Genomic DNA, 20,445 nt, shown 5'->3' with positions numbered 1-20,445 from the left:
AAGAGGTAGTCAGACTGTGCAGCCATGATGCAAGAGATGGTCAGACTGTGCAGACATGATACAGAAGATGGCCAGAGACTGCAGACATGATACAAGAGATGGTCAGACTGTACAGACATGATACAGGAGATGGTCAGACATGATACAAGAGATGGTCTTATTATGGTAATGACAAGCAAAATGTCACCTGGTAACACCACATTGCTGCAGCAGCCACCAAACACAACAGACAGATGATCCCCTTTATACACTCCTCCATCCCCTATTACAAGCAGGAGAAGCTGACACATTTGCTTTGAGTGCACTGCAGTGCATTCTTGGAGGTGTGGTCTCTGCAGAGTGTAGGAATCGGTGGGCCAAGTCTAGTGTGTGGTGCAGAGAACTACAACTCCTGCCATGCTATGTGGTGCAAGCTTTGGGAGAAGGCTAGGACAGCGGTAGAGCCTGCTATTGGCTGCAGCTGATGAGATGTTCTCCATGTGAGGGGGTGTTACAGCTGGCTGAAACCTCCATGGCTTTACCCCAGTGTGGGGTAAAACTGGGAAAACATTTTTCGGGGCCCCCCACCCCTAGCATATTCGCTGTCTACCCCAACATCCTAAAAAACAAACACGCACATAGACTTACAGTATCTAAAAAAAAATCAATAATGCATACATAAAGATCTGGTTCACACTCATTGATTGCTCCAGGCTCACTGGTTGTTAAAGGTTAGTACACATCATTAACGCTCACTGATTGGTTGCTAGAGGTTACTGCACATTAGTACCTCTCACTGATTTATTGCTATAGGCTACTGCTTATCATTGTCACTCACTGGTTGCTAGAGGTTACTGCACATTATTACTGCTCACTGGTTGCTATGGGTTACTGCTTATCATTATCGCTCACTGATTGCCAGAGGTTACAAAACATCATTACCTCTCAGTGGGTGGCTGGGCAGTATTGTGGTGTGTGATTCAACTGTTAGGAAACAGTTGGTTGGATGACAGGATGCAGTTTGGGGTGAGAGGCTGAGATCATATCTCCCCTATAATGATAGGTTACCACCTAGGATGACAGAGGTGTACAGGAGGGATGAGAATGATAATGACAGGAGGCATGGTGGTAGGATGGCAGAGGTGGGGTACAGGGGGATGATGATGACAGGAAGTGGGGTGGCATAGTGCCAGAGGTGGGGTATAGTGGGATGATGGCATGACAATGGGTGGGGTGGTAGCATGTCAGTAAAAGGGGATAATGACAGTGGGTGGGGTGGTAGGAAGCTAGAAGTGGGATGAAGATGACAGGGGGTGGGGTTGTAGGAAGCTGGCAGTGGTGTACAGGGGATGAAGATGACATGGGGTGGTAGGAATCTGGCAGTGGGATGAAGATGACAGTGGGTGGGGTGGTAGGATGCTGTCAGTGGTGTACAGGGGGATGAAGATGACAGAGGGTGGGTTGGTATGATGCCAGGCACAGGGGGATTTATGATGGGGATAGAAATGATGACAGGAGGTAGGGTGGTGGGATGCAAGGAACAAGGGAATGATGAGGAGGATAATGATTGACGGGGCCGGTCAGTAGGTGGCATCATATGCCGGATGCATCAGAGCTGTGCGTGAGGTCAGGGGCAGCTGGCAGTGTTGGGCAGGACCGGTAGACTGGCTCCTTGATGACTGTCAGCCGCCAGCTCTGGCCAATCCTCCCTTACAGAGACCATCCATCCTGGAGAGAAGATCAGAGAGCTGCTCGGCTGCTGCTGTGCGGCAGAAAGGGAGGAGCCGGGGGAGGGGAGTAAATGGAGCCACCCACTGTCCCTGAGACTGGGCAGTGCTCAAGTGGTCAGTCTGTCCCTGGCCAGGAACAACTAGTTGTGGCTCCACGTTAAAGACGGACCTGGGGACACCAACTGAAGGACATTCCCTCCCACTCCCATACACGCGTTAGGCAAATTAGGCGGCCTGGGGCCCCTTGGAGGGTGAGGCCTTAGGCAACCACCTAATTTGTCTAATTGGAGAGCCGCCTCTGATGCTAACGCCCCAGCAAGAGTCCTGCAGGGCCTTTGGCGCAGCACCTGTACCCAATAGGCTGGTGAGTAAAGACTGCCTGGAGGAGTTCACAGTTAACAGGTCCTGCCTAATGTCTATTATTTATGGTGCAAAGTTCTATTTTGAACTCACTTCAATTATCCTGGCCAGGCAGCCCCCTCAAGGTTGCTAGTCTAGCCACTGGAAGATCAACCAGGCACCTTGGCATGTGGCACTCAACCACTCAGTAATTCTACCCTGGCGAGTGGGCAGCCTGCAGATAATAGTAGCTCCTCTTTTATCAGAGGAAGACCTGGAGCCTCTTGTTTCAGTTTTTTCCTTTGTGAAACAATGTATCCAGGTGGTCCGGCAGGCCATCACATGGGTAAAAAGACAAAGTCATATTTACCCTTTCTTCAAAGCGGCAATCCCATCTCCGTTAAGGGCAGAAATTTAATCAGAGGGATGGCAAAGTCAGAAGAGTGTCTCCTTTCGATTGTCTATACAAGTTCTATCCTTGTCCGAGACCGGACGCCACTGAAATCAATGCTTACAGCAAATGCGACTGTAGCCTAGTAATGAGGCAACCGTCAGGGGCTTGATGTCTGGCAGTTGCCCTGATCTTGGTGACTAGTGCTTTAGGTTCTGGTTCCAGGAGCTAGAGTCAGCAGTTAGAAAGGAAATCCATAAAGCTGATATCTTTCGAACCCTAGCCAAAATGAATGTCGGCAGACTTTATTACAGAAGCAGCAATAGTCCCCACCAGGCATAGGCAATGCTATACTCAATCACGGGTAGGGTGGCCCTATGTTTTGAGACCCTGGGCTGTGTCTTGCTTCCTAAAAACAAGATTGGTCACTTTATGGCAGAAGGTCTCTGTTTGGTATGAAATAGGAGACAGCCATATGTGACAAAAGTGTGACGGAAGTGACAGGACGTATGTCTGATCTGCTCCCATAAGACCGAAAGCAAAAAGAGAGAAAATGCTTCTCCCAGCAGGTTCCACTCCTCTAGGTCTAGGGGCCAGCTGTCAGGCCAGGGTCCCAAGTAGAGGATGGAAGGTAATTCAGGCAACCTTTTACAAGGCCTATAAGTGAAAATCCTTGGGTATAATGCAGGTACCCACTAAGCCTTTTTGACGAACGCATGCCCATACTCTTGAAGTAAGAGCCAGAGGGCACGCTTCACGGGTTTCTGGACAGCATGTTGTACAGATCCTATGAGGAAGGTATCAGGCACTCATGGTCACTTCGGAAGATTCCTCACTGCTTCTCCTCCAGACCATTTCTCTCTCACGGAGCTGCCAAATCCACCGCAAAAGCAGTTGGGCTGCTACAATACTTATACACTTCAGACTCAGGGGGTCGTCATCCTGATCCCATTCACAAGAAAGATTGCAGGTTTTCTGCCCCACCCTTTGTAGTTTGCAGGGAATGGTGGCTAGCGTTCAGTTGGAGATTGGAAGAGGTTGAACCTTTTTGGCCCTCTTAGAGCTCTTTTAAGATGGAGTCCAGTCAAACAGTACAGCCAGATGGCTGGATGCTATTGCTGGTTCGTCAGAATGCCTATCCTCGCATCCCAAATTTTTTTCTTTTCCTTTTCTTTCCAAAATAAGTAAGTTTGGCGATCGGTTAGATGCATCTCCACTTTAACAGCCTAGCTTTTGACCTATAAATATCTCTGAAAATGTGCGCAAGGGTCTCAGTGCCGTGTCAGCTCCACTCCGAGAACAGGGTCTCCGGGTTCGCCACTACCTGGACGTCATTCTTCTTCTATCCATAGGACGGGAACAATTGCTGTCGCACACAGAGGTCCTCATATATACCTCCCAGAGATATGGCTGGGTTATCAACTTCCTGGGGAAAAAAAGGGGTGAAAGAAAAGCCAATTTTCAGCAACCCAACTGTTGGCGTACCTGGGGGTGCTTTGCTAGTTCCTCTGTTTTGCTTCCATCAGAGAAAGCGGTGACAGTCAGGAAGAGATTTCTGAGGACATACCTCTGCTTGTTTGAAGGCTTCTCAGTGCCTCAGTCTTCTGGGCACAACGCCGTCATGCATACCAATGATTTCTAGGGCACATGGGCACCTGCGCCAGTTTCAACTAGGATTCTTAGGGCAAGAGGAAACTGGTTCTAGTACAGTTAGTAACAGTGTCACTCAGTATGATTAGCGGTCCATGGTGATGGAAAGACCTTGAAGTCACGGGTCATTAGAACCGTTAGACTGGATCATTGGTACGAATCATGTCGGCAAGACAGCCTGGAAGGCGCAGGGACTGTCGGTCAAGACAAGCAGAGATGCCCGGCCAAGTAGGGTAGTCTTGAATGCGCTGGAAGTTCAAATAGCCTTTTTACCACTTTGGCCTTGCTACACAGAATCAAGGGAAGACTAGTGTCCTTTCAGTTGAGCAACAGGGCAGCAGTTGCCTATATTCAGCTCCAGGGAGGAACTCTCAGCAATCTACTATTAAGAGAGGTGAAACCCATCATATCTGGGACAGAAGATCACCAGCAAATTCCGGAAGCACTTTACCTCCCAGTGGATTTTTGAACACACAGGCAGACCTATTGTGCAAGCTTCTCAGAGCACAAGTGGGTCTACATCCCAGGTCTTCTCCGAGCTGGCCCACAGGTGAGGCCTACCACAGACAGACCTCTTTACTTCCCACAGTAATCACAAACTTTGGGTATGTCTGACCTTGTTTCCACACCCCAAGGCAGTAGGGACAGACACTCTGGTCTCTCCTTGGGGCTGTAATCTAGCCTGTGTATTTTTTCCCCAACATCTTCAAGAGATTCCTCTCGAGGCTGTTAAGGGAGAACTTGGTTGTCATAGCCAGTCCTCCATATTGGCTAGGAAGGCCTCGGTTTTCCCTGGCCATTCACTTCAGGATACAGAAGGCAATTCCCCTCTGCACATACGCAAGCAGGGGCGCTAAAAGGGGAGGCTGGGGAACTCAGGTTTCTCCAGAGCGATCTCTACTTTGTTGAGTGCTAGAAAGCACTCTACTTACAACATTTATGCCTAAATCTGGAACAAGTTTGCATTTTCTCCCCTCCGGTGACAGCTGTTCTCACTATTTTTCACTATTCTCACACTGAATCTCCTCTCCGCCAATCAGGAAGCGGGTCTGAGACCCATTTCCCGATTGGCCGAAAGGAGAAGCATTCTGATTGGCTGCCAGGGGGGAGACAGAAGCCGCCGAGCAGGGGAAGCAGAAGCTGACAGTGATACCCACAGAGGAGAGCAGAGGAAGCCCACCATGGATGGGTTAAGTGCACCGACCGACCAACCTGACCGGGGGGCGGCTGCGGGTGCACTGTTTATTGACCTCCACATATAGCCAGGGCCGTCTTTAACACGGGGCACCTGCCCTGGGCCCAATCTTTGTTGGGGGGCCCGCGGCTTTGCAGAGCGCACAGAGGAGATGGGAGGCTGTATTCCCGAGCTGGCCAGCAGAGCGGGTGCGGGGCCGGGAGATTCACTGACTCTCTGACCCCGCCCCATTTAGCCTGTATGATCGGAAACAGAGTGGCTGTGGTGAGAGCAGTGATCAGAGTGGGAGCATCAATGGAGCTCCTGGCCCACCCCCTCTATACTGGCTGGGGAATACAGAGGTCCGGAAGATCAACTGATGCTCTATAACCTTGTCCAATGCAGCCTGTATGCTCTGAATGTACGTAGTGAGCTCGGCTGGCCAGGTATGTCCTTACACCCATAAAATGCCTGACTGCTGAAACCCTGAGCTGTGTTATTCAACTGTAAAGCTGTGCATTGCTGAAAGTTCTCTGACCATCTTCTGTTTAATGTCTGCAGTTTCAGATTGTCTCCTGTACTATGTCGGGAGTCTCAGATTGTCGCTCCATTTACCTTATCTTTGACCTTGATCCCACTTCTTCTATCAGTTTGGTTCCATTGTGGACATTTTATCAGACCAAGTTTTGGTGTTTATTGAACTTGATTCACCTTCCAGTGATTTATTTATTCATTTATTTTTTATTGCTTTGCACGAATGCACATGTATTTTCTTTTATATGTACAGGTTTATTTTTTTGCACTGATGCACTTTACATGACAGTGAGTTTACATGTTGCTGAGCATTTGTGATGCTTGGTAATGCAGTTCACATTCACTTATATCTTGTTGTATTAGTTTACATGTTATTTGTTTGTCACAACAAACACTCATACATTTTTTGTTTATATGGTGTCATTAACTTAGACACCCGCTGCAGATTGCAAATGGACTGCATTTTAAATGCAGTGTAAATCGCAACAAGAATGAGCTGTGCAGACATCAGTCATCTCCCAGATGTGGGCATTGTCATATTTGGTAATTATATAAATACGTTTGCAGTGTGCTACTCATGGAGCTCTGAGGACAAAACTAATCTTGAATGGGCAAAATACTACTTTACCTTAACTACTTCAATACAGGGCACTTTCACCCGCTTCCTGCCCAGGCCATTTTTCAGCCTTCACTAATGTTGTACTTTGCATAACAATTGCAAGGTCATGCAACACTATACCCAAATGAATTTTTAGTCATTTTCTTCACACATAGAGCTTTCAGCCGCCACTTAGAACCATGTGATATTTCAGTTTTTCCTTTTTAATAAATCTGCAAAAATGTCAACAATTCTGTGTTTTTCTGTCAATATGGGGTGCTGTGTGTACATTAATGAGGAAAAAAAATGAACTTAAATGATTTCAGCAAATGGCTGCAATATAATAAAGAGTGAAAAATGTAAGACCCCTTTCACACTGGGGCGGTTTGCAGGCGTTATTGCGCTAAAAATAGCGCCTGCTAACCACCCCTAAACAGCCTCCGCTGTTTGTTCAGTGTGAAAGCCCGAGGGCTTTCACACTGAAGAGGTGCGCTGGCAGGAGAAGAAAAAATCTCCTGTCAGCCGCATCTTTGGAGCGGTGTATTCACCGCTCCTAAACCGCTCCTGCCCATTGAGATCAATGGGACAGCGCGGCTATACCGCGGTAATACCGCCACTATAGCCGCGCTATACGAGGGGTTTTAACCGTTTTTCGGCCGCCAGCGGGGGGTTAAAACCGCACCGCTAGCGGCCGAATACCGCGGTAAAACAGCGCTAAATATAGCGCTGTTTTACCGCCGATGCCCCCTACCGCCCCAGTGTGAAAGGGGCCTAAGGGGGTCTGAATACTTTCCTTCCCCACTGTGTGTGTATATATATATATTTCTTTATCATACATCATGGGACACAGAGCCTTAAGTAATAACTTAATGGGTTATAGGCCACCTTCAGGTGATGGACACTGGTATACCCAATATAGGAAGTTCACTCCCCTATATAACCCCTCCTCCCAGGAGTACCTCAGTTTTTTCGCCAGTGTCTAAGGTGTTGGTCACGAGTGAAGATGTGCTCTTGAGGGATCCCATGCTGGATTTAAACAGCCTCCATAGACTGGATCCATCCAAAGTGCCACTAAGGCCAAGGCGGATGGTACCGGACCTCGCTTAAGAAGAACAAGGTTTTGCCTGTAATTCCTCTCCTTGTAGGGCTGGACCCCAAGACCCAGGACTTTTTTGGTCATGCTACATTACCTAAAGTCTACCTGAGGGGTGCTATACAGGTCCAAGGCAGTGGACCCCCTATAATAAGGACCCAGTCCTTGTAGGTTTGCTAAACGCAGTCCACCGTGATGGGTAATGTTTGTATTTCTCTTTTACAGCAGTATCCTGCAGCGAGGAAAAGGAGGGACCTGGGGCCGGAAATCTGCAAAGCAGAATACAAAAGCCTCATTATAAAGAGGCACCCCCCCTCGCCAGAGTGGGGGAAGACTTCTGCAATACTCAGAAGTCTGGCAATTGGAAATTCAGGACAGATGGGTCATCTCCACGGTGTCTCTAGGATACAAACTAGAATTTCGGGAGTTTCCACCATCTCATTTTCTGAGCTCCACGTTCCCAAAGATCCAGGGAAAAAACAATCTCTGTTTCAGGAATTAGACCGATTACTAGCTCAAGGGGTGATCATTAGAGGCGGCCCGTCCATAGGGGGAGCCTGGGCGCTGCCCCCCCTCCTGTAGGCACAAAAAAAATAATTTTTTTTAAAAAACTGCCCCTTTAAAAAAAAATTATAAAAAATGTCTTTTACTACTAAGTGCGCTGTGTTCGGGCGCCGGACACAGTGCACTATGGGAAGCGCCACGTCATTGCAATCATGAGATTGCAGACGCAGAGCTTCATTGGCGGATTTTGGATCTGCTTTCCAGCGCAAACGATCGCACCGAGCAGCATTCGCCTGGCCGGGTTTTTTGTTCTCGGTGTGAGAACAAAGTCACTTTCGGCGGGCTACAAAAAGGTGGCCGCCATGAGGACTAATCCCCTTGTGTTCAGGGGAGAAGGGAGGCCCCTCCCCTGAACACACAAAGGAACCAGGAACTAGCTACAGACACGGCTTGAAGGTGTGCTGTGCACTCCTTACACAGATGTAAGGACAGACTCCGCTGGGGAAACAGACAGATGTAAGAAGGGGTTCTTCTGGGTACATAGATGTAAGGAGGGGCTCTTCTGGGGACACGGATGTAAGGAGGGGGCTCTGCTGGGTACACAGATGTAAGGAGGGACTCCGCTGACGGGGACACGGATGTAAGGATGGACTCTTCTGGGGGCACCTGATGTAAGGACAGACTCTGCTGGGGGCACCTGATGTAAGGACGGACTCCGCTGGGGACACGGATGTAAGGACAGACTCTGCTGGGGACACGGATGTAAGGATGGACTCTGCTGGGGACACGGATGTAAGGACGGACTCTGCTGGGGACACGGATGTAAGGATGGACTCTGCTTGGGACACAGATGTAAGGATGGACTCTGCTGGGGACACAGATGTAAGGACTAACTCTGCTGGGGACATGGATGTAAGGATGGACTCTGCTGGGGACACGGATGGAAGGACAGACTCTGCTGGGGACACGGATGGAAAGACGGACTCTGCTGGGGACACGGATGGAAGAACGGACTCTGCTGGAGACATGGATGTAAGGACGGACTCCGCTGACACAGATGTAAGGACGGACTCCGCTGAGGACACGGATGTAAAGATGGACTCTGCTGCCGGGGACACAGATGTAAGGAGGGACTCTGCTGGGGGCACCTGATGTAAGGAGGGACTTTGCTGGGGGCACCTGATGTAAGGAGGGACTCTGCTGGGGGCACCTGATGTAAGGAGGGACTCTGCTGGGGGCACCTGATGTAAGGAGGGACTCTGCTGGGGGCACCTGATGTAAGGAGGGACTCTGCTGGGGGCACCTGATGTAAGGAGGGACTCTGCTGGGGGCACCTGATGTAAGGACGGACTCTGCTGAGGACACGGATGTAAGGACGGACTCCGCTGCTGGGGACACAGATGTAAGGAGGGATTCTGCTGGGGGCACCTGATGTAAGGAGGGACTCTGCTGAGGACACAGATGTAAGGAGGGAGCTCCGCTGGGGACACAGATGTAAGGAGGGAGCTCCACCGGGGACACAGATGTAAGGAGGGAGCTCCGCTGGGGACACAGATGTAAGGAGGGATTCTGCTGGGGGCACCTGATGTAAGGAGGGACTCTGCTGAGGACACAGATGTAAGGAGGGAGCTCCACTGGGGACACAGATGTAAGGAGGGAGCTCCACTGGGGACACAGATGTAAGGAGGGAGCTCCGCTGGGGACACAGATGTAAGGAGGGACTCCACTGACGGGGACACAAATGTAAGGAGGGGCTCCACTGGGGGCACCTGATGGCATTTGGTGGCAGGCGACGTGGCAAGTGACATGCTCAGGGCTCCCACTGATTCTGCATTATTGTGAGTTGAATGATTTCATTTTATATTACAATGTAATAATAGAAATAATGCGCTCATAATATCTATAGGATATCCTACTATTCAATGTGCTGACAGGTCACATTCTACTTGTGGATACTTTGTTACAAACTATACAAAAACTTGAACAGTGATTAGCGAGAATAGTGAGATTGCAGACGCAGAGCTTCATTGGCGGGTTTTGGATCTGCTTTCCAGCGCAAACGATCGCACCGAGCAGCATTCGCCTGGCCGGGTTTTTTGTTCTCGGTGTGAGAACAAAGTCACTTTCGGCGGGCTACAAAAAGGTGGCCGCCATGAGGACTAATCCCCTTGTGTTCAGGGGAGAAGGGAGGCCCCTCCCCTGAACACACAAAGGAACCAGGAACTAGCTACAGACACGGCTTGAAGGTGTGCTGTGCACTCCTTACACAGATGTAAGGACAGACTCCGCTGGGGAAACAGACAGATGTAAGAAGGGGTTCTTCTGGGTACATAGATGTAAGGAGGGGCTCTTCTGGGGAAACGGATGTAAGGAGGGGGCTCTGCTGGGTACACAGATGTAAGGAGGGACTCCGCTGACGGGGACACGGATGTAAGGATGGACTCTTCTGGGGGCACCTGATGTAAGGACAGACTCTGCTGGGGGCACCTGATGTAAGGATGGACTCCGCTGGGGACACGGATGTAAGGACAGACTCTGCTGGGGACACGGATGTAAGGATGGACTCTGCTGGGGACACAGATGTAAGGACGGACTCTGCTGGGGACACGGATGTAAGGATGGACTCTACTTGGGACACAGATGTAAGGATGGACTCTGCTGGGGACACAGATGTAAGGACTAACTCTGCTGGGGACATGGATGTAAGGATGGACTCTGCTGGGGACACGGATGGAAGGACGGACTCTGCTGGGGACACGGATGGAAGGACGGACTCTGCTGGGGACACGGATGGAAAGACAGACTCTGCTGGGGACACGGATGGAAGGACGGACTCCACTGGAGACATGGATGTAAGGACGGACTCCACTGACACAGATGTAAGGACGGACTCCGCTGAGGACACGGATGTAAGGACGGACTCTGCTGCCGGGGACACAGATGTAAGGAGGGACTCTGCTAGGGGCACCTGATGTAAGGAGGGACTTTGCTGGGGGCACCTGATGTAAGGAGGGACTCTGCTGAGGACACAGATGTAAGGAGGGAGCTCCGCTGGGGACACAGATGTAAGGAGGGAGCTCCACTGGGGACACAGATGTAAGGAGGGAGCTCCGCTGGGGACACAGATGTAAGGAGGGATTCTGCTGGGGACACCTGATGTAAGGAGGGACTCTGCTGAGGACACAGATGTAAGGAGGGAGCTCCGCTGGGGACACAGATGTAAGGAGGGAGCTCCACTGGGGACACAGATGTAAGGAGGGACTCCACTGACGGGGACACAAATGTAAGGAGGGGCTCCACTGGGGGCACCTGATGGCATTTGGTGGCAGGCGACGTGGCAAGTGACACGCTCAGGGCTCCCACTGATTCTGCATTATTGTGAGTTGAATGATTTCATTTTATATTACAATGTAATAATAGAAATAATGCGCTCGTAATATCTATAGGATATCCTACTATTCAATGTGCTGACAGGTCACATTCTACTTGTGGATACTTTGTTACAAACTATACAAAAACTTGAACAGTGATTAGCATAATATAAATAAATATAAATACAATGTGTTGAAAAGTCTGCTGTGAAAGTCTAATTGGAGACCTCCCGGAATACAAATCCAAAAGTTAGTTCACCATTTGTTCTTGTGAAATAATAAACAAACAAAAATATGTGGAAAAAGGTGGTGAAAAAATAGAGTGAAAAATATATTAAAACACATATATTCAATAAATATGTAGTTGGTAACAATTATAAAAGGATTACAATTGTTTGGATTAACATACACCTTACTTGAAAAGGTGATTCCTTTGCAGGTTAGAAGATACCTCTTATCTGTGTTTAAACAAGGCTTACTGAGTCTGGGTTAATCAGCAGAGGATAGGCTTACATCCACCGGCTAGGATCATCTAATCTCCACTTCTCCTGTTCATATGCTTTCCCCCACATGAAATACAAAAGTGGGACAAGACCATTGCGCACATAACTTCTACTAAATAACGTTAACAAAGAGCCCAATAGATCCATTCATATGATGTAAAAGATCTAGATCGCATTTCACTGATGTATGATCAGTAGAAATCACTGCCTACATGTTCCTCCGTGCTGCTGCTATTCAGGATCACTGCAGGCTGCACACTGACAAGAACTGACAGGCTACTTTTCCCTCACGCGTATCATCACTAGACACGTGACTTTTTCTAACCTGCAAAGGAATCACCTTTTCAAGTAAGGTGTATGGGAATCCACACAATTGTAATCCTTTTATAATTGTTACCAACTACATATTTATTGAATATATGTGTTTTAATATATTTTTCACTCTATTTTTTCACCACCTTTTTCCACATATTTCTGTTTGTTTATTATTTCACAAGAACAAATGGTGAACTAACTTTTGGATTTGTATTCCGGGAGGTCTCCAATTGGACTTTCACAGCAGACTTTTCGACACATTGTATTTATATTTATTTATATTATGCTAATCACTGTTCAAGTTTTTGTATAGTTTGTAACAAAGTATCGACAAGTAGAATGTGACCTGTCAGCACATTGAATAGTAGGATATCCTATAGATATTACGAGCGCATCACTTTATCTATTTAATTATTTATAAGTGGGGTGTCACTGAATGATTGCACCTGCAGTATCTGGATATTTGAACTCTTTTTTTATATATCAGTTTTTTTTATATATCAGTTTATTTATTCATTTATTTTTTACACTACTTTGTACAACATTTTACAGTTTTATATATTCACTTTAGCGCTTGAGTACCTTAACACATTTATTAATAGAAATAATGCGCTTCAATCATCCTGACACCATAACAACCATAGTGTCGGAATGGTTGAAGTGCTAACACCAGGTGTTTGGAGTATCTTTATCTGCTGATTGTTAAACTTTCTAGAATACACATTTTTAGCATTGTATAGGATCTGGGCCTGCTGTCTCTCCCTCTCTCCCTCCCTCTCTCCCTCCCTCTCCCTCTCTCTCTCTCCCTCCCTCTCCCTCCCTCCCTCTCTCCCTCCCTCTCTATCTCCCTCTCCCTCCCTCTCTCTCACTCTCTTTCTCCCTCTCTCACTCTCTCTCCCTCTCTCACTCTCTCTCCCTCTCTCCCTCTCTCTCTCCCTCTCTCCCTCTCTCTCTCCCTCTCTCCCTCCCTCTCTCCCTCTCTCTCCCTCTCTCTCTCTCGTGTTCATCTCAGATGCTAACCACACCAACTTAGAGCCAATATTTTGCTGAGACCACGCCCATTTTTACCAAGTGGGAGGGGTCAAAAAGGAAGGGCGGGGTCTGGCGCCCCATCCTAAAACTTCACCAGCTGCCACTGGTGATCACACAGATCCTCACAGAGGAGCAAGATTTGGGGTTTTATTCAAACCTCTTTACGGTACCAAAACCAAATGGAGATGTCAGGACCCATTCTAGATCTAAAAAATCTCAATCAGATCCGCTCCTTTCACATGGAGTCAATCAGGTCAGAATTTTCTATCCTACAAGGAGAACTTCTGGTGTCTATCGACATCAGGGATGCATAGCTGCATGCCCCTGTCACGGTATTACTTATAGTGAGCCCACAGGCAAGCAAGTGACACGGGATCCCCCAGGGCATGGAGTCTAAGGGCCAGCCGGTATTCTGCCTGGGACCCCCTCATGAGGGTTTGGGCTTATCTGCGTGCTGACCCCAGGTCACGACCCCTGGGTTCACCCTGCTCACTAGGGAAGTACCAGAAGACACTGTCAGACAAGGATGGATGGATGAAACAAAGGAGAGCCGGATAGCGAGCCAAGGTCAGGGTGGGCTGCAGACAACATAATCAGAACAAGCCGAGTCGGTACACAAGAGATCAGTTCACGAGAGGTCAGGTTAAGGCAGGTTACATGAAGGGAGCTCAGAAACAAATGTTGCTCAAGCAACCAGTAGCTGGTCAGAAGGGATTTAAATAGAGAAGCGCATGAGGGGCTGGACAGGAAGTAGCAGGAAGGAATCATATATTGAGCAACAGGTGGAGCCGGCGACACCCATAACTGCAGAGTGCAGCAGAGCTGAACACAAGCTATTGGAACAAGAGGTGCCAGCCGGCCTACAGCAGTAAAGGTGAGACACAGATCAGCTCCGCAGCTGATCAGTGACAGTGCCCCCCCCCCCTCTTACGAGGTCCCCCTGCACATCTGGGGGCTGGCTTGGAGGGAAATTTCTGATGGAATCTGGTCACCAAACTTGGGGCTGAGACATCGGTGGCAGGAACCCAAGACCTCTCCTCTGGACCATAGCCCTTCCAATCAATCAGATGGAGTAGCCTCCCTCGGGAGTACTTGGAGTCCAATATTTCTTTAATCTCATACTGATCTGTGGTATCAGCCACAGGAGCGGGGTGAGAAGAAGGGCGTGAGAAGCGATTGAGGACCAGTGACCTGAGAACGGAGACATGGAAGGCATTGGGTATCCTGAGATGAGAGGGCAGACGGAGCTTGAAAGCAACTGGATTGATCTGACAGAGAATAGGAAATGGACCAATGAAGCGAGGGGCAAATTTCATTGAGGGCACCCGGAGTCGGATGTGCTTGGTAGAGGGCCAAACTCTATCGCCAGGCAGGAACTTGGGAGCCAGGCGGATCTGCCGCCATTTTATGCCTGGAAGCAGCTAGATGAAGAGTCTCAGAGACTTCTTTCCAGATTGAGTTGAAGGACCTTTGGGTTTCAGCTGCTGCTGGTACAAGAGGGAACAGATGGATGCTGCCCGTAAACAGTGAAGATCATAGATTTTCCAGAACTGGCATTGGAGTGATGGTTTAAAGCAAACTCTGCCCAGGGCAGAAGGTCCACCCAGTCATCTTGGTGGGCTGAGATGAAGGCGCGGAGAAAACATTCTACATTTTGATTGACACGTTCCGTTTGCCCATTTGACAGGGCATGAAAGGCAGATGAAAAATCCAATTTAATCCCAAAGGAGCTGGCCAAGGCTCTCCAAAACCAAGCAGTAAATTGAACTCCTCTGTCAGAGATGATATGAGAAGGCATCCCATGAAGGCGAAAAATCTCCTTAATGAAAGTTGTGGCAAGACTGGGAGCAGAAGGTAGGCCTGGGAGAGGAATCAAGTGACACATTTTGGAGAACCGATCCACCACTACCCAGATGACTGTAGAACCTGTTGAGGGGGGCAGATCTGAGATAAAATCCATGGAAATAAAACGCCAAGGTATATCGGGCACTGGTAAGGGCAGAAGCAACCCAGCAGGGGCAAAAGTGGAAGATTTGGATAGTACACAAACCGTACAAGCTTGAACGTATTCCTTGACATCCTTACGAAGAGAAGGCCACCAGTAATGACGCTGAAGAAGGTCACAAATACGAGGTATGCCAGGATGTCCAGAGAACTTGGAGTCATGTGCCCAAGCAAGGAGTTTGGGACGAAGTGCGGGAACTACAAAGGTTTTACCTGGAGGAGGCTGTGTAGACCGGAGCTGAGTAGTGGCTAGAATACGATGTGCATTGATGATGGGACCAGGATCTAGGTGATTCTCAGAATCGGTGACATCAAATGACCTGGACAAGGCATCGGCTCGAAGGTTTTTGGCACCTGGACGAAAAGTAATGTTGAAGCGGGTGAAAAAGAGGGCCCAGCAAGCTTGACGTGGGTTCAAGCGTTTCGCGGATTGTAAATACTGCAGGTTTTTATGATCAGTGTAGATAGTAATACCATGGGGAGAACCCTCTAGAAGATGTCCCTATTCTTGAAGAGCTAGTTTAATAGCGAGTAGCTCACGGTCCCCAATGGTATAGTTCTTCTCCGCATCAGAAAACTTCTTGGAAAAGAATGCGCAAGGCTGAGACTGGCCCTTCTGAGCTTGGAGTAGGACGGCACTGACTCCTACTGAAGAAGCATCTACCTTCAAAGAAAAGGGCTTTGTAATGTCAGGACGTAGGAGAATTGGGGCGGAGAGGAGGGCTGCCTTGAGTTTGAGGAAAGCATCAATGGCTTCAGGGGACCAGACCTGAGCATTGACACCCTTGCGGGTGAGAGATGGAGCAATTACAGATGAATTGGCGATAGTAATTGGTGAAGCCCAAAAAGCGTTGGGTGGCTTTAAGACCAGAGGGCTGGGGCCACTCAGAGATGGCCGAAGTTTGGCTGGGTCCATGAGGAGGCCCTGTGACTAGATTATGTAGCCCGGAAATGGAACTTGTGTTTGTTCAAATAGACATTTCTCCAATTTTGCATATAGACAATTGTCCCGTAGACGCTGTAGCACAGCTTTCACATGAAGACGATGAGTAAGTAAGTCTGATGAGAAAGACTGGTAAGCGCACTCAGTGTTCTTTGGATGATTATACTATTGGAATACTATTGGAATTCTACACTCATTTGAGATTTCATTTATGGACATTTGATACTTATTTAACTTCTATTAATTTGGAATCACTATTATTTAGTTTCAACTATTGCGCTGCACTTATTTTTACTTTTATTTGGTGAGAAAATAAGAATGTCATCCAGATCTACAATAACACAGACATACAGAAGGTTGCGAAAGATCTCATTAACCAAATTTTGGAAGACCGCTGGGGCCTTGCATAAGCCAAAGGGCATCACAAGAAATTCATAATGTCCGTCCTTGGCGTTAAAGGCGGTCATCCATTCGTCTCCTTCCCGGATTCTTATTAAATTGTAGGCCCCTCTAAGATCCAGTTTAGTAAAAACATGAGAACTTCGTAGTCTGTCAAAGAGTTCTGAAATTAAAGGAAGAGGGTATCGGTTCTTCACGGTGATGGCGTTAAGACCCCTGTAGTCGATGCATGGATGGAGTGAACCATCTTTTTTCGCTACAAACAAGAACCTGGCTCCGGCAGGTGAGTTAGATTTCCTGATGAAACCCTTTTGCAGGTTTTCCCAAATGTATTCAGATATGGCTTGTGTTTCAGGGATAGATAGAGGGTAGACTCGGCCTCGGGAGGAGAGGTCCCAGGTAACAGATCAATGGCACAGTCATAGTCTCTGTGAGGAGGAAGGTGATCAGCTGACTTTTTGCAGAAAAAGTTTGCCCAAGCTGCATAGGTTCTTCCAACATGTGAGAGGTTGAAGACAGAGAATTCCACAGGTCTTTGGACTACCTGTGCTGGACGGCCAGCAGGGGGATAACTGGATCTGGATTTCTCCAGGGCCCGCTCCTGGAAGCGAATGTCTTTTTGAATGCTCAATGCGATTAAGTCATCCAATGTGGTAGGAATGGTGCGTCCAGTGAGTTCATCCTTGACACGCTCAGATAGGCCTTGATAGAAGGTAGCAGTAAGGGACTCATTATTCCATTTGAGTTCAGTGGCCAGCGTATGGAATTGAACTGCGTATTGGCTGACTGTCATTCCTTGCTGATGAAGACGAAGGAGGACCCCAGCAGCCGAAGACACTCTGCCGGGCTCATCAAAAGTTTTCTGGAATGCATCCAAAAAGAGCTGGAGGTCGGAGGTGATATAATCGAGTGATTCCCAGAGTGGGGAGGCCCAAGTTAGAGCATCGCCGGAGAGGAGAGAAATAATATATGCGACTTTGGTGCGATCAGTTGGAAAATGGTGGCTGGAAAGTTCAAAGTGGATGGAACACTGATTAATGAAGCCCTGACAAGCCTTAGGGTCACCAGAAAAATGAGGTGGTGATGGCAGATGCAGGCAGGGATTGCCAGGTGTAGCAGGTAACGTGGGAGCAGCTGAAGCAGAAGCAGGAACGGGAGGAGCTGAAGTTGCAGACGATCCAGACAGGAGGCAAGATCCTGAAGAACCAGCATTATTTTCTCTTGATTTGCTTGCTGGGAGTTAAGTCTCTGAACTAGATGTTGCATTTGATCCTCGGTCAGTGGCCGATTCTCAGAGGCGCTCATGGCTTGAGCAAACTGTCACGGTACTACTTACAGTGAGCCCACAGGCGAGCAGGTGACACGGGATCCCCCAGGGTGTGGAGTCTAAGGGCCAGCCAGTATTCTGCCAGGGACCCCCTCACGAGGGCTTGGGCTTAGCTGCGTGCTGACCCCAGGTCACGAACCCCGGGTTCACCCTGCTTGCTAGGGAAGTACCAGAAGACTCTGTCAGACAAGGATGGATGGATGAAGCAAAGGAGAGCTGGATAGCGAGCCAAGGTCAGGGCGGGCTGCAGACAACATAATCAGAACAAGCCGAGTCGGTACACAAGAGATTAGTTCACAAGAGGTCAGGTTAAGGCAGGTTACACGAAAGGAGCTCAGAAACAAATGTTGCTCAAGCAACCAGTAGCTGGTCAGAAGGGATTTAAATAGAGAAGCGCATGAGGGGCTGGACAGGAAGTAGCAGGAAGGAATCATATATTAAGCAACAGGTGGAGCCGGCGACACCCATAGCTGCAGAGTGCAGCAGAGCTGAACACAAGCTAGTGGAACAAGGTGCCAGCCGGCCTACAGAAGTAAAGGTGAGACACAGATCAGCTCTGCAGCTGATCAGTGACAGTCCCTATATTTCCCGCTCACCAAAGGTTTCTGCAGTTCGAAGTAGAACAGCACCACTTTCAGTTTGTAGCCTTTTCCTTCAGGCTAGCCACAGCACCCCAGGTGTTCACAAAAGTACTGGCCCCACCTCTAGCCAGGTTAAGAGCACAGGGCATAACAGTTTTGGCGTATCTAGACGATCTATTGCTAATAGTCCAATCGGTGGTTCATTTGGAGCAAAGTGTACACATTGCAACCAATTACCTGAAAAATCTGGGTTGGATTCTACACCTTGCCTTTTTACAATTCGATGTAGAGATGAAGTTGGCCTCAAGTATTATTAAAGGCTAAGTCTCAGCTTTATCGGTCTTATTTCAAAGACCGCTTGCTACACATTCTTTAGTCTGGGGTTTTATGCAAGGGGTGATGCAGATTAATCCACCAGTTACATCACCTTTGAACCCTTGGGACTTGAACTTTAGTTTTGTCAGTGTTACAAAAATAGCCATTTGAACTGATACAGCATATTCCCTTAGTCTTTCTGACAAGGAAGCTGATGTTCTTGGTTGCTATATCCTCAACAAGGAGGGTTTCGGAATTGGCTGCTCCTTTTTTGTAAAGAGCCGTACTTGATTATTCACGAGGACAGAGTGGTGTTATGCCCTCGTCCAGATTTTTTGCCAAAAATGGTCTCCAGGTTTTCACCTGAACCAAGATATTGTCCTGCCATCGTTTTTTTCCAAAACCATGTTCCAGGGAAGAAAAGTCACTACATTGTCTTGATGTGGTGAGAGCAGTGAAAGTCTATTTAAAGACAACTGCTCATATTCGGAAGACTGATTGTTTTATTTATTATGCCAGAGGGTCCTAAGAAAGTGACAGGCAGCGTCGAAATCCACTGTCGCTAAGTGGATTTAAGGGACAAGATTCCCCCTTTTCAAGTCAAAGCACACTCTACCAGATCGGTTAGTGCTTCTTGGGCAGTGCGTCACCAGGCCTCCATGGCTCAGATCTGTAAGGCCGTAACTTGGTCTTCAGTACATACATTCACAAAATGTTATCAAGTGTATGTAAGGAGGTATGAGGATATCGCCTTTTGGGTGCAGTGTGCTGCAGGCAGCAGTATAGGTCCTCAAGTCTGGGGGTACCCTGCGGGTTGTCTCTCCCTCCTCTCAAATAGCATTTCTCTTTTTTTCTTTTTTTCTCTTTTTTTCTTTTTCTTTCTTTCTTTCTTTCCCAATCCTCCATCCACCCCCTCCATCCAGCTCCACCCCCCTCTCTTCTTTCTTTCTTGAGACTGAGGGTCCCTTGAAGAGATATGAGAGATAAACACCGCTAATGGTGATTTAAAATGTTGATCATGCAGTAACTATAGACCAATCTCCTTAACGAACATTGATCTCAGAATATATTCTAAGATTATCGCTAACAGATTCACCCCCTTGATACCCAGTTATATACATCTAGATCAGGTGGGGTTCGTGAAGGGTAGAGAGGCGAGAGACAACACCTTGAAAACACTTACACTGTTGGAATTTGTCCAGAGGGGCTCCATCCCATCCTGTTTAGTAGCAATAGATGCTGAAAAAGCGTTTGACAGGGTGGGATGGAGTTTCCTTAAAGAGACATTAATGCAGTGGGGAGTGGGTTCTGTAATGTTAGATAAAATCATGGCCCTTTACCAACACCCAACGGCTAAGATCCGGGTGAATGGTGGCTCATCTGAGGAAATATGTATATCGAATGGAACCAGACAAGGTTGTCCATTATCTCCAATTCTATATATACTTGTAATGGAGCACTTATTAAGAGCGATTAGAGGGAATGAAGATATACAAGGAATAAGGGTGGGGGAAATAGAGTACAAGATGTCTGTATATGCAGACGATATCTTGTTGTATATCACAAATCCTCTGATAACACTACCTAACCTGATAGCAGAATTTGATCGATTCGGAGAGTTGAGTAATTTCAAAGTGAATTATAGTAAATCTGAAATAATGAA

This window comes from Aquarana catesbeiana, linkage group LG07, assembly GCF_042186555.1.
Source record: "Aquarana catesbeiana isolate 2022-GZ linkage group LG07, ASM4218655v1, whole genome shotgun sequence".
Taxonomy (NCBI): domain Eukaryota; kingdom Metazoa; phylum Chordata; class Amphibia; order Anura; family Ranidae; genus Aquarana; species Aquarana catesbeiana.
The sequence above is the reverse complement of the archived record's forward strand: the minus strand, read 5'-3'. Positions refer to the sequence as shown.